Raw genomic sequence first — 16082 nt, forward strand, 5'->3', positions numbered from 1 at the left:
TATCTTTTAAAGACACTGCAACATTTTCAAGTTTATCTTTGATTGGAGGATAACTGCTTTATAATGCTGCTTTGGCCTCTGCCCTACAACACAGTGAATCGACCATACGCGTACACATGGCCCCTCCCTCTGGGACCTCCCTCCCAACCCCCCATCCCATCTCTCTAGGTTGTCACAGAGCACTGGGCTGAATTCTGCAATACTTATGGACAAATATTAAGGTGTCCGGGATTTCTTTCAAAACAACTCAGGGAGGGGGAAGGTAGGAAGTATAGACGACACAAAATTGGCCAAGAGTTGATCATTACTGAACGTGAGTACGTAACGGGGGCACAGGAATTCCCTATGCTATAATCTCTACTTTTGTGTATTTTGAAACCTTGCATAATAAAAGGTGAAAAATAAATAAATCAAGCAGAGGCTTATCTTCAGATTCATCTATACATATGTAGTAGAGAAGAAAATGGCAACCCACTCCAGTATTCTTGCCTGGAGAATCCTGTGGACAGAGGAGCCTGGTGAGCTGCTGTCTATGGGGTTGCACAGAGTTGGACACGACTGAAGCAACTTAGCAGCAGCAGCAGCAGCGTATGTATGCAGGGCCCATCCTGTGCAGCAGTTTTATGTGTATTTTATTTAACTGTCACAACACTATGGGGCTCAAGTGGATGAAATAACTTGCATTTCATTCATTCAGGCTTTCCACTCAAGTACCATGCTCCTTCTATTCTATCAGTGGTCACCATCCAAGCAGGTTAAAGAAGCACATTGAAAACTATTTAAAATGCAGATTCCAACACCCCCTGAAAGTGTCTCTGATCTGGAGCAATTGGAGTGGGGCTCAGACATCTGTGTTTTCACCAGTCCCCCAGGAGACCGTAATGCAGGTGACTTGGAGGCTGCACGCTGAGAACAGGTTCTTAGAGGGTTGAGCCCACTGTAATGAAGGATGCTAGGAGATCCACCTTTCCCAGAAAGACAGCAGAGTTCAGAAGCCCCAAGAGAGGATTCTCCACATCCGTGCCTCCTTCTGTAGGTATTGGGGTCATGAATCCCACTCTGGCTGGGTTTCTAGACCCTTCCATAAGGGCTAAATGATGAAGGCTGTACTACGGTAGGAAAGGCAGGGTTTGAGTCACCTGGAGCAGCCTCCTTGAAGACAGAGAGCAGAAAGGCACGCTCAGAAACAAGCGCCGTGTACATCCTTCTCTTAAAGGAGCAGCTTCCCAGGGCTGTAAATATCAGCTGCGTTCCTCCTGCACCACACAGGGGAATGAGCTCTTGTCTGATTCTAACCGTGTCTGCTGCTGCCTGCCAAAGCCTTTAAGGAACATTCTGGAGCTCTCTGTCTTCCCTTGGCAATGCAGAGAGAGCAGCCATTGGGGCATGCTGGGGGAGGATGTCATGAAGTTGCTTTTGAGACCTGGGGAGGCAAAGCCCTTCCGACACTCCACCTCCCAGTCAGAGAAGGCTCCTGGGACCCAGTCTCACTTTTGTAAATGAGCGGGGTTTAGGAGGCCGGATGATACCTCCTACCTTTGTGGTTCTGCCCCTTCAACTACATATTAGAAAGATCTGGGGAAATCTGAAAATCTCTGAATGCCTAGACCCCCTCCCCCGCCTCCAGACCATCATATCAGGACGGTGACAGTGGGACCCCAGGGTCTGTATTTCTAGGACTTCCCAGGTGATGCCCTTGAGCAGCCAAGGTTGAAAGCCACTCCCAGTGGTTTTAACACTGAAAGCCACTTAAGACCTGGTTTCCAGACTCTTGGTACCTGAGCTTCTTGGGGACAAGGACTGGATCTCCCTCCTTGCCTGTATCTTCCTCAGCATCCAGAACCATTGGATGTAGAAGCTGTCCTCAGCAAATACTTTACCAATTCAAGAAGCATTCATTGGACCTACTGTGTCCCCAGACGTAGGGAATATAAAATCATTCATAATGCAAAGTCCTGGCTGTGCAGAAACTGGCAAAAAAGAAAAAAAAGTGAGGGAAATAAGATACACCAACATAAAAGTTAAAATAATACAAAAGAACTAATTAGCAATTCAAGATAATTTGTCACAGTTGTTTGTCCCATATGCACTGACTGAGGGGTTTCAGGAAAGGGCGGCAGTCATCAGGGTGGTCCCAGGAGGTTTTGCCTACAAGGTAGGTCTCAGAGATATGGAAGATTTGGGCAGCAGAAGGAGAGACGGCTGGGAGATGAGACTTCTCCAGTAGGTGGAGAAGCCCACACTCAAGACTCCATGCCCAGCTTCATGTGGCCAAGTCCTCCACTTCTAGAACATGATGGCATTGTAGGGAATCTCGTTTTTACTTTCTGAATGAGAATCTAGGCGTGTATTTGAAAGATGACTGGACTGTGAGTCAGGAAACCAAATGAGGATGGGCGCGTCTCAGGCTCTCTGGTCCTGAGTCTATCGCACAAGAGGTGGGGGCAAAGAGAAGATTAGTGCTCACTGTCCACCTGAGACTGTAATTCAGGCCCCAGGACTACGAGGCACAGACTCTGTGTTTATAATACACCTTATTAAGGTATAATGTACAGCAATTTGGGTGTATATTTTGATGAGTTTTCAAATATATAGACCCATCAGCCGCCACCATAATCAAGACAGAGGACTTTTCCATCAACCCCATGAGTTCCTCCATATTCTCTCCCTGTCAATTGCCACCCCTCCAACTCCAGCCCCAAGTAACCATCGATCCACTTTCTGTCACTATTATTAGACTTGTGTTTTTCAAAGTTAAATGCAAGTGTATACCTAACTTTATAAGAAATTGCCAAACTTGTTCCAAAGGGGTTGTACAATTCTGCATTTCCACCATTAATGTCCGAGTGACCCACGCGTTCTGCATTGTTGCTGAAACTTGGTATCGTCAGTCTTTTTTAATTTAGCCACACAGGATATGCTTTGATCTTAGACTTTAGGTTATCCCTACACAGCAAGGGACAGAAAGGCATTTCAGCAGGAACCCTGTATTATGCTGCTTGGTCCTGGGACTGGTTTATCCTTGTGAAATGTGGTGTCTCCCTGTTATTCTGGGGTCAGAGACACTGGTCAGTTTCACTGGAAGTTAAGATCAGGGTGAGCCTGTTGAGGGAACTCAATCTTCATCATCCATCATGGATAATGCTTTAGGTTCCTCTGTAGTCTGATTTTGGAGGCCCAGCACCCCAGCCAGGACCTCCCAGAGGGCTCCTGACAATGCGAAGGAAGAGAGACCGCCTTTGGGTATCAGGATGCTTTTCTTCCCACTTGTGCCAACCCCTTCATTTTATGACATATTTTAATGAGGGAGGATAAAGAGAGAAAATGAGTGCCAGATGCATTGGAGATGGGTCTGGACAATAATCACATTCTGCAGTGAAATGACAGAAATTCTCACTCAATATGCTTCAGAAAGGGCTGGCAGGAGAGCAATATGTGTTCTTGAAAGCAAAACTGAACTAGCACACTTCAAAGTTCTGGCACAGAAAAGACGTCCAGAACGCCCGAAGAAAACTAAAGCGAGCACAGAAAAGACGCCCAAAACGCCCGAAGAAAACCGAAGCGGATAGCACAGAAAAGATGTCCAAAACGCCTGAAGAAAACCGAAGCAGAGCACCCTGCTGCTACTTTTTGAAAGGAATAAATATGGATTGAACCTCAGTGAAGATGGAGAAGCATCAGCCCTGCCTAGCGGTGGACACCTCCCGCGCTGGATTCTAGAACAGTGAGGGACGATGCTGTGATCCATCCAACCTCCCCAACCCTGGAGGATTTGACTGGGGCGCTGTTGGTCAGACGTGGTGGTCTGCAGCAATGGCAGTGCTCCACGGGGCAGCTCGCTCCCCCTTGGCCCGGCCCAAACCAGTCCGCAACTAAAGGCGAAGAGCTGGAGTTAGTACAAGCTGTATCTCTGGTCTTGGAGGGTGGCCCCCGAGAGGGACAGTGCCCCTGACACTCAGGGAGACCTACTGCACACACTCAGCAGTCCAGATGCACCATCTGCCTTAAAAGTCCAGTGTTTTCTCTTAAAGTCCAGTATTTGTGTCCCCACCCCTCATTCAAGTCATGAGACCAACTTGGAGTCAGGACCTAGAAAGCGCAGCCACCCACACAGCCCGCCTCACCTTGCTAACAATGCCCATTTTCCCTTCACTTAGGTATTTACCACCACCCCCTCCCCCCAGAAAAGTGAGGTAGCACATAGCAAACACACCTTCTAAAATCGAAAATTACAATCCCACTTCTAGGCATACATCTGGAGGAAAACATGATCTGAAAGGATACACACGCCCTAATGTTCATCGCAGTGCTGTTTACAACAGCCAAGATATGGAAGAACGTAAATGCCCATCAACAGAGGAATGGGTAAAGAAGGTGTGGTCCGTAGATACGGTGGGTACTACTCAGCCATTAAACAGGACAAAACAAGAAGGTGTGGTCTGTAGATACGGTGGGTACTACTCAGCCATTAAACAGGACAAAACAAGAAGGTGTGGTCTGTAGATACGGTGGGTACTACTCAGCCATTAAACAGGACAAAATAAGAAGGTGTGGTCCGTAGATACGGTGGGTACTACTCAGCCATTAAACAGGACAAAATAAGAAGGTGTGGTCCGTAGATACGGTGGGTACTACTCAGCCATTAAACAGGACAAAACAAGAAGGTGTGGTCCGTAGATACGGTGGGTACTACTCAGCCGTTAAACAGGACAAAACAAGAAGGTGTGGTCCGTAGATACGGTGGGTACTACTCAGCCGTTAAACAGGACAAAACAAGAAGGTGTGGTCCGTAGATACGGTGGGTACTACTCAGCCGTTAAACAGGACAAAACAAGAAGGTGTGGTCCGTAGATACGGTGGGTACTACTCAGCCGTTAAACAGGACAAAACAAGAAGGTGTGGTCCGTAGATAAGGTGGGTACTACTCAGCCGTTAAACAGGACAAAACAAGAAGGTGTGGTCCGTAGATACGGTGGGTACTACTCAGCCATTAAACAGGACAAAACAAGAAGGTGTGGTCCGTAGATACGGTGGGTACTACTCAGCCATTAAACAGGACAAAACAAGAAGGTGTGGTCCGTAGATACGGTGGGTACTACTCAGCCATTAAACAGGACAAAACAAGAAGGTGTGGTCCGTAGATACGGTGGGTACTACTCAGCCATTAAACAGGACAAAACAAGAAGGTGTGGTCCGTAGATACGGTGGGTACTACTCAGCCATTAAACAGGACAAAACAAGAAGGTGTGGTCCGTAGATACGGTGGGTACTACTCAGCCATTAAACAGGACAAAACAACGCCACTTGCAGCAACATGGATGAACCCATAGACTGTCACACTGAGTGAAGTCAGTCAGACAGAGAAGGGGAAATACCGTATGACATCCCTTATACATGGAATCTAAAAAGAAATGACACAAATGAAATTGCTTATAAAACAGAAAGAGACTCACAGACTTAGAGAATGAACTTATGGTTGTTGGGGGACGGGAAGGATGGGGGAAAGGGATAATTAAGGACTTTGGGATGGACATGTATACACGGCTATATTTAAAATGGATAACCAATAAGGACCTACTGTAGAGCACAGGGAACTCTGCTCAATGTCATGTGGCAGCCTGGATGGGAGGGGAGTTTGGGGGAGAATGGATACATATGTACGTATGGCTGAGACCCTTCACTGTCCACCTGAAACAAGTTTATTGATCAGCTATACCCCTAACACAAAATAAAAAGTTTAAAAATAAATAACTGTAGCTGTACTGCAGCTTTGTGAGGTAGTATCATTGAGGGCAAGTGGGCAAAGGGTAGACGCACTCCCTCTGTAATGATTTTACAATTGTATCGAAATCGGTAATTCTCTTAAAACCCAAAGTATAATTTAAAAAATAACAAAAACAAATGGAAAGGGTAAGATCTTAAAGAGATTAGGTAATGTATGGGATCAGTGAACTAAAAGGGACTGAAATGGGTGGATTTAACTCAGATGACCCTTATATCTACTACTGTGGGCAGGAATCCCTCAGAAGAAATGGAGTGGCCATCATGGTCAACAAAAGAGTCCGAAATGCAGTACTTGGATGCAATCTCAAAAATGACAGAATGATCTCTGTTCGTTTCCAAGGCAAACCATTCAACATCACAGTAATCCAACTCTATGCCCCAACCAGTAACGCTGAAGAAGCTGAAGCTGAATGGTTCTATGAAGACCTACAAGACCTTTTAGAACTAACACCCAAAAAAGATGTCCTTTTCATTATAGGGGACTGGAATGCAAAAGTAGGAAGTCAAGAAACACCTGGAGTAACAGGCAAATTTGGCCTTGGAATACGGAATGAAGCAGGGCAAAGACTAATAGAGTTCTGCCAAGAAAATGCACTGGTCATAGCAAACACCCTCTTCCAACAACACAAGAGAAGACTCTACACATGGACATCACCAGATGGTCAACACCGAAATCAGATTGATTGTATTCTTTGCAGCCCAAGATGGAGAAGCTCTATACAGTCAGCAAAAACAAGACCGGGAGCTGACTGTGGCTCAGATCATGAACTCCTTATTACCAAATTCAGACTTAAATTGAAGAAAGTAGGGAAAACCACTAGACCATTCAGGTATGACCTAAATCAAATCCCTTATGATTATACACTGGAAGTGAGAAATAGATTTAAGGGCCTAGATCTGATAGATAGAGTGCCTGATGAACTATGGAATGAGGTTCGTGACATTGTACAAGAGACAGGGATCAAGACCATCCCCATGGAAAAGAAATGCAAAAAAGCAAAATGGCTGTCTGGGGAGGCCTTACAAATAGCTGTGAAAAGAAGAGAAGCGAAAAGCAAAGGAGAAAAGGAAAGATATAAGCATCTGAATGCAGAGTTCAAAGAATAGCAAGGAGAGATAAGAAAGCCTTCCTCAGCGATCAGTGCAAAGATATAGAGGAAAACAACAGAATGGGAAAGACTAGAGATCTCTTCAAGAAAATTAGAGATACCAAGGGAACATTTCATGCAAAGATGGGCTCAATAAAGGACAGAAATGGTATGGACCTAACAGAAGCAGAAGATATTAAGAAGAGGTGGCAAAAATACACAGAAGAACCGTACAAAAAAGATCTTCACGACCCAGATAATCACGATGGTGTGATCACTCATCTAGAGCCAGACATCCTGGAATGTAAAGTCAAGTGGGCCTTAGAAAGCATCACTACAAACAAAGCTAGTGGAGGTGATGGAATTGCAGTTGAGCTATTTCAAATCCTGAAAGATGATGCTGTGAAAGTGCTGCACTCAAGATGCCAGCAAATTTGGAAAACTCAGCAGTGGCCACAGGACTGGAAAATGTCAGTTTTCATTCCAATCCCAAAGAAAGGCAATGCCAAAGAATGCTCAAGCTACCACACAGTTGCACTCATCTCACATGCTAGTAAAGTAATGCTCAAAATTCTCCAAGCCAGGCTTCAGCAATACGTGAACTGTGAACTTCCTGATGTTCAAGCTGGTTTTAGAAAAGGCAGAGGAACCAGAGATCAAATTGCCAACATCCATCTGCTGGATCATGGAAAAAGCAAGAGAGTTCCAGAAAAACATCTATTTCTGCTTTATTGACTATGCCAAAGCCTTTGACTGTGTGGGATCACAATAAACTGTGGAAAATTCTGAAAGAGATGGGAATACCAGACCACCTGATCTGCCTCTTGAGAAATTTGTATGCAGGTCAGGAAGCAACAGTTAGAACTGGACATGGAACAACAGACTGGTTCCAAATAGGAAAAGGAGTTCGTCAAGGCTGTATATTGTCACCCTGCTTATTTAACTTATATGCAGAGTACATCATGAGAAACGCTGGACTGGAAGAAACACAAGCTGGAATCAAGATTGCCGGGAGAAACAGCAATAACCTCAGATATGCAGATGACACCACCCTTATGGCAGAAAGTGAAGAGGAACTAAAAAGCCTCTTGATGAAAGTGAAAGTGGAGAGTGAAAAAGTTGGCTTAAAGCTCAACATTCAGAAAACGAAGATCATGGCATCTGGTCCCATCACTTCATGGGAAATAGATGGGGAAACAGTGGAAACAGTGTCAGACTTTATTTTTGGGGGCTCCAAAATCACTGCAGATGGTGATTGCAGCCATGAAATTAAAAGACACTTACTCCTTGGAAGGAAAGTTATGACCAACCTAGATAGCATATTGAAAAGCAGAGACATTACTTTGCCAACAAAGGTTCGTCTAGTCAAGGCTATGGTTTTTCCTGTGGTCACGTATGGATGTGAGAGTTGGACTGTGAAGAAGGCTGAGCGCCGAAGAATTGATGCTTTTGAACTGTGGTGTTGGAGAAGACTCTTGAGAGTTCCTTGGACTGCAACGAGATCCAACCAGTCCATTCTGAAGGAGATCAGCCCTGGGATTTCTTTGGAGGGAATGATGCTGAAGCTGAAACTCCAGTACTTTGGCCACCTCATGCGAAGAGTTGACTCATTGGAAAAGACTCTGATGCTGGGAGGGATTGGGGGCAGGAGGAGAAGGGGACAACAGAGGATGAGATGGCTGGATGGCATCACTGACTCAATGGATGTGAGTCTCAGTGAACTCCGGGAGTTGGTGATGGACAGGGAGGCCTGGCGTGCTGCGATTCATGGGATCACAAAGAGCTGGACACGACTGAGCAACTGAACTGAACTGAATGTATGGGTTTGGCCTGATATGCAGGAATACCAAAGTGAAGAAAATGGGATTATTTTCAAGGCTTGGCTCATAAACTGTAGAGTCGAAGAAGTCCCAAGAACTGAGAACCAGGAGAATTGAGTGCAGTTCCAGGCTGAGTCCTGAAGCAGGAGAAGGCTCTAGATGAGGCACGGTCAGGCAGAGAGCAAACTCTCTCTTGCTCAGCCTTTTGTTAGACTCAAGCCTTCAACCCACTGGATGAGATCCGCTCACATTGGGAAGGGCCGTCTGCTTTATTCAACTATTAACTCAAATGTTCATCTCATCCAGAAAGACCCTCACAGATACAGCCAGAAGGATGTTCAGCCAAATATCTGGGCACTGGTGGCCCAGTCAAGCCGACACATAAGGTCAACGGTCACGACCTCAAGCAAAGACACTTCACATCTCTGTGCCTCCCTTTGTTCATCTGTAAAATGGACACGATGAGAGCCCCTTCCTCATCCGGTTGAGGAGAAGTTCGAGAAAAACAGAATATTCACAATCCTTTGTAGTATCCTTAATGGAATATAGTAAGTGCCCCAGCTGCCGCAAGGAGTGGTGAGAAGCTGCTCAAGGGTTTCCCGAGCAGGCATGTGTGCTCAGTCGCTCAGTCGTGTTCCACTTTTTGCAACCCCTGGACTGTCGCCCACCAGGTTCCTCTGTGTATGGGATTCTCCAGGCAAGAGTCCTGGAGTTGCCATTTCCTCCTCCAGGGGATCTTCCCAACCCAGGGATCGAACCCACGTCTCCTGCGTTGCAGGTGGAGTCTTTACGGCTGAGCCACCAAGAAGGCCCTCCCTGAGCAGGCTGGCCTCTGACTTGCCCACAGGGTCCCTTGTCTCCCTCATCCGCTTTTAGCAGCAGTTCTAACACTGACATTTGAAAAGGTTCTGCTTCCTCAGAGTGACGTTTCCTTTTCATCCCTTTACCAGCAGCCTCTCTTTATGGAGAGTCTAATTGTCCCACCCAGGACTTCTGATCAAGACCCAGGCAGCGAGAGGGCTGGGCGGGTCTCCGGGATTTTATTGTCCTGACATTTGATACTGTGGGAACGGAATGGCTGCCTCCTTCACCATAATTGCTGTTGACAAAACACAAGAAGCCCAAAGGCATTCCCTGGTGCTGACCCAGCTTCCCCAGCTCTGGGCTTACTCAGATGACCAGGGCAGTCCCGTGACAAGGGTGGGGTGGAGAATTACATCTAACAGTGTAGGTGCGGGAGGCAGAGGCAACGGTTTATGTGAGAGAAGTCACCCCTTTACACACCAATATCTAAAAACTATTAATTTGGGGGCAGCAGCAAGGAAGAAATACATGAAAGGAAAATTGATTTCTATTTAAATGGTATGTTTTCATCACCTTTCTTCAGAGCCTAAGCATCCATCTTTTGAGTACCTGTGCTAATTGATTTCAAATGCGATTCACCGCAGTCGCTGTAGAATAATAAATCTCAGGGCAAAGAGGCTAAGGGGGGGACTTGAGCAGAGCAGAAGAGGAAGTAACCCACGGCCTCTAACAGGTGTGCCCGCGTCATCCAGGGTGAGCTTGGAACAGCCCCCGATGGATGCTGGTGGCAGGGCGGCTCAGTTGCTTGTGTCATGGACAATCCCCTGCCCTTGAAATCTTCCTACGGATCCAGCAAGCGTCCGTTTCTGGGCTTCTGCCTGGGGCTTGAGGGGTCATGCCCAGCTGCACACGGTCCCTCTTCTGAAGGATGAAGGCATTCTTGTGACCTCTCTTCCACTCCTCCTGGAAATGCCTGTTGCTTTCTGTCTCAGGAGCTTCTCACGGGCCTGGTCTTCCTGGGAAGCCTCTTTCTCGTGACCCTCTCCTTCCTAAGCTTGTGCCCATTTCCTCCCCCAGAGGGCTTTCAATTTGGGAGACAAGCAGTTGAGTTGGAATGAATGGAAGGAATGACATTCTGAAAGGAATGACAGAGACCACCCAGTCATCTACCCCCAGGGGAGGGATGAACCTCTGAGTGAGGTGAGTCCTGGCTGGTCGCAGAGGGCAAGTGGAGCCTCTGGGCCTCATCCTGGTGATTCCCTACCCACTTCCCCCAACGCCATGCTGAAGTCTTGTCCTTGCTCATCCCTGGGAGGGATGAGGACTGACACCAGGGCTGGGATGCAAGCCTGGATAGGAAGGATCAAGGAGGGCTCAGGCTTACTCAGTGGTCATGCGGCAGCTTTAATGTTTCCCTGAGTAAGAATCTAGCTGATAAGAAGGAGAACCACTAATCTGTCAAAATGCCCTGTGAAAAAGAAGCTGAACAATGACAAAAAAATTGATGTGTCCACTCCAGAAAATAATTCCTGGGAGACAAGCCACTCCCAAAGCCTTGGGTCAGCAGGTAGTCATGCTAGGAAGGAAGGAAGTGGGAGTCTCATGAATCTGGGGGACCCAGAGAGGTGCTGGGCCTGGAGACCTGTGCCCACCTGTACAAGCGTTGTGTTCTGGTGGGTTGTACAGGGGGTAACTGTTAGATTTGTGCGGAGCCCTGTCCCGCCTCCACTAGCATCAAATCCTTGTAACTCTCCACTTTATATTCCTGAAACTCTGCTGGGGCAGAGCTACTCCCGAGAGGAACTGAACTCTCTCCATGGGTTTTTCTCCAAATGATTGCGATTAGTTTATTTCTGAGAATGGACCGCCCTACCCAGGATCTATCCATGTAAGCCAGAAGCAACATCTACATAACATCAAGATACAGAGTCATTTCATTCAGTTTGGGCACAAAGTCAATTAAATCCAAATTTCCAATGCGTAGACAAATTATCCCAAGACAGACTAAATTATTGATGGACTTAATGGTCTCTTTTTTGGTACGGATATGACTTCATTCTTTAGGAAAAGCATTTCAGTAGTTACATAAGTACATTTAACCTGCCATGCTTTCCTCCCACTGAATTCTCAGCCCACATAAATCATTTTTTTACATTAAAATTTTTTTCCTCCCGTTTTATTGAGATGTAATTGACACATGGCACGGTAAAAATGTAAGGAGTACAGCATAATGATTTGACTTGCCTACATCATGAAATGATTATCACAATCAGTTTAGTGAACATCTATCATCCCATAGAGATACAAAATAAAAGAAATGGAAAAAATTTTTTCCTGGTGATGAGAACTCAGATATTTCCCTCCGGACAGCTTTCACATATCACAGCAGCTGCTGGTAAGTCGCTTCAGTCATGTCCGACTCTGTGCAACCCCATAGACGGCAGCCCACCAGGCTCCACTGTCCCTGGGATTCTCCAGGCAAGAACACTGGAGTGGGTTGCCGTTTCCTTCTCCAATGCATGAAGATGGCAATGTTAATTATATTTATCAGGTTATACATGACATCCCTAGTATTGTCCGTATTTATCTCAAAAGTAGAGGCTTGTATCTTTTGACTGCTTTCGTCTGATTCCGCTCCCGCTACTGGTGCTGATGTTCACAGCACAGATGAGCTGGATCCTCATGTCCCACATCTGTGCCCGTTGCTTTCATATTCACTCATTCATTCATTCGTTCACTCCCAGTCTCAGCCCTCACATAGCTCACCGTTCAGTGGGGGAAGCAGGACATTGAACAGATGAGCGTTTCTTCCTGTGTTGCGAGGATATGATAAGGGGGATTTAAAGCGAAAAGCCCTGACGCCTGGCTAAGCCGAGTCAAGCTCTCATTCCCCTCCACCCCCCAGTTTCCCCATCTCCCACCTGCCAACCCCCCATGGGGCCTATTGATTCCTGACACGCCTTGAAGTAAAATTACACGTCGTGATATCATTCAGGATAATGCTGACAAAGGCAAGGGGGTCCCCTGCGGCGCCCGCTGAGACCTCCTTCCCTCACTCCCACCACCCACCGGAGCCCGATCTTGAATTCCATTTACAGCTGGGAGGATGCAGACGGCAGCAAAGACGCCCCACGGAGGGGGGAAGATAAATACAATTTCAATCGGACCCATTGATCTCTCCTCTGATCAATTTAACAGTCAGGGAGGTGGAGAAACAGGCAGGAAAAGCCCTGCCTGGTGTGCCGCCGGTTTAATTCGTTTCTGAGGGGCAGGGGACACGCCAGCTCACAGTCCCTGGGTGAGAAACCCCAGACTCTGCAGTCCCAAAACGGAGGGAAGGAGGCGGGAAGTAATTTGGAAGAGGAAAGAACAGGCATTAACAAGCCGGACTTAAAATACCCATTAGGTGATTAAGGGGATTAGGCTGGTATTATTTGTGAGCACTGTCTCTGAAAGCTACAAGGGAGGCTGAGACTCCGCCAGGCACGCTCCCTCCAGCCCGGGAGAGCGAGGGTGACTCATCTTTCTCCCAGCAAAGACGCAGCCACACCAGGGGGCTGGCTGCCTGCCTCTGCCCTGCACTGGGCGCCGCACAGCTTCTCCTTTTCCACTGGAGCGTGAGCCCTGGTGCCTCTCGCTTTCGCTCAGGGTTCCGTGCCATGAGGGGGTGGGCTGGAACTCGGGGTCTGTCTCAGGGGTCTGTCTCAGGGGTCCCCCAGTTCTTAACTCTAGCATGCTGCTGCCCAAGCCTCCCCCTTGGGGTAGGCATCCCGTATTAGACTAAACCCCACAGCAAGTCTGCGGGTTCTCCAGAATGAAATGGGGGCAGCAGGGACCTTGGACCCGCTGTCACTGAGCCCACAGGGGCAGCTTGGTCACCACCCAGGGCCAATCAGAGGAAGAGGCCACGGGTGTCTCCTGATGGAGCACAGTTCATTAGTGGATGGGACTGGACCTCACAGAGAGAAGAAGGGAGCTTTGCTCTTGCTTCTTAGGACCTGCTGACCCTGCCTGGGAACCCTGCTCTCCTCACCCCCACTGGCCCAGGCCCCCCAGGTCTTTCTGTGGTTTCCCACCATATGTTCCTGGACCCCTGCTGTGGGTCTCTCACTGGTCCTCCACCAGGCGTCCATTGAGGAGAAGTCAGCATTGCTCCTGCAATCCAAGCCTCGAGCTAACGGGAGGGCGTGCTAACCACTGTGGGCAGGCTGGGGCTTTCAGACAGAAGAGGACCATTTTGGAGACCTGGGTCTTCTGGGGCTGTGGGAAGCACACCGCAGAGCTGATCACCTGTGCGCGGCCTCCCTGGAGGGCCCTGACACGCACTGGGCATCGCTGTTGTTGAACCCTGCTGAGCCCCTTACCCGTCGCCATCCGTGTGGCAAGACAGCACTGGCAGGGCTGGCAGCTGGTGGACACAGAGCTCCGGAATGCTGCCAGCTCCTTACAGGAGCGCCCCAGCCTGGGGCCCAGAAACTCCATGTTGAATGTCTTCGGTGGGTGAAACGGTCAATGTCTGCACTCAGCTCTCCTGCCGCCCCCCAGACCGCCCTTTCCTGGCCCAGGCCCCTCAGTCCGTCCACAGCCTCCTGCGGCTCCAGACTCCTTCACTCTGGCTCTCAGGTTTGCTCCAGATTGCCACATTCGGAGCCAAGTGTCCCTGACATGCTGGAGAGAGAGAGTTCTTTCATAAGAGAGTTAAAGTCATGGAGCGGGTCTCTGCAAATTATCACACTGGAGAGGAGAGAGTTCCTACCTGAGGGATGGATGGCCATCCAGGTGGGAATTTTTTTCTGTATCTTCAATGTCATCCAACTCAATCATATCAACAGGTATTTACTGGGCATTTATTCGATGCAGGCCCTGGGATGACAGTAATAAACAAGCTGAATTAGTCTCTGCCCTCATAGAATGGATAGTCTAGAGTATGGGCTTCCCAGGTAGCGCAGTGGTAAAAGAATCCACCTGCCAATGCAAGAGACACAAGAGACGCTGATTCAGTCCCTGCATCGGGAAGATTCCCTGGTGTTGTAAATGGCAACCCACTCCAGTATCTTTGCCTGGGAAATCCCATGGACAGAGAAACCTGCAGAACTACAGTTGATGGTGTTGAGAAGAATCAGACACGAGCGTGAACACGCATACAGAGGTTGAGAGGGGATACAGACAGGGTGACAGAGTGTTCTGGTGCAGCGTGGTAAGGACATTAGCAAGACAAGTGGAGGCCGCAGTCCGGCTCCTGAGCTCTTGATGGAGGTCAGGACTGGAGATCAGCGGGAAAGAAGCAACGTCTGAGCTAAAGCCTGAGGATGAGCTGGAGTTAGCAGGTTAGGGGGTGGGAGTGGAGGGAGGAGGGGGCTGTGGGACGGAGGGAGGGCGTGTGCAGAGGATTGAGGCAAGAGGTTGCTGGGCATAGTTCAGGATCTGTTAGAAGTTCAGCTGGATCTCGGACAATGGATGATGGGGGAAATGGGAGAGATGAGGCTGGAGGAATCGTGAAGGTGTGATTCGTAAGAGGCTTAGCAGACTGACCAGGGGTTTGGGCCTCATCTCTCCTAAGGGCACTGAGAGGCCAGTCTATGTGTATTCGCTCAGTCGTGTCCAGCTCTTTGTGACCCCATGAACTACACAGCCCATGGAATTCTCCAGGCCAGAATACTGGAGCGGGTAGCCTTCCCCTCCTCCAGGGGATCTCCCTGACGCAGGGATCGAACCCAGGTCTCCTGCATTGCAGGCAGATTCTTTACCAGCTGAGCCACCAGGGAAGCCCAAGAATACTGGAGTGGGTAGCCTACCCCTTCTCCCAGGGATCTTCCTGACCTAGGAATCGAACCAGGGTCTCCTGCATTGCAGGCAGATTCTTTACCAGCTGAGCCACAAGGGAAGCCCAAGAACACTGGAGTGGGTAGCCTACCCCTTCTCCCAGGGATCTTCCTGACCCAGGAATCGAACCAGGGTCTCCTGCATTGCAGGCAGCTTTACCAGCTAGGCTATCAGGGAAGCCCAAGAGGCCAGTGGAGAGTTTTAAAATGAGGAAGTGATGGACTCGGATCTGCGTTTGAGAAAGATCTTTCTGTCTGTACTGAGGAGAGGAATAGGGGGCAGGAGATTGGGCTGACGGCAGTGGCAGGGCCCAGGCAAGGAGCATCACTGGGCGCAGAGATGCGGAGACAACCGACGCTGTGACTGAGAGCTGGAATGCCACTTGCTGGAAGAGGGGGTGCAAGAGGAGAGAATCTGGAGTGAGCAGTCTCTCCACCGTGAGCCCAGATGTGCGTGGACCCACACCAGGCACCAAGGGGAGAGAGTACACAGGCCCTGAGCTTCTTGTCATCAGTTGACATGTTATACTCTTGTATCTCCAACACCTGGCACTTAATCGGTGGTGAAAAGTATTCATTAAATGCATGTATGAATGAATGCATGAATACATGGATATAAGCTGGAATCTCTAATTTCAAAGTTCTTTGAGTCTTATTGTAAGACAAGGTGATCCTACATCAAACAATTAGAGAACAGCACAAGATAGAACATAATTAAGTTCTAAATCATCTGGTTCAGGCTGTAAGTGCTGGCGTTTCAGAGA

Source organism: Bos grunniens, chromosome 24, assembly GCF_055505025.1.
Source record: "Bos grunniens cultivar Pamir isolate PY7600 chromosome 24, Bosgru_T2T1.0, whole genome shotgun sequence".
Classification (NCBI taxonomy): Eukaryota; Metazoa; Chordata; class Mammalia; order Artiodactyla; family Bovidae; genus Bos; species Bos grunniens.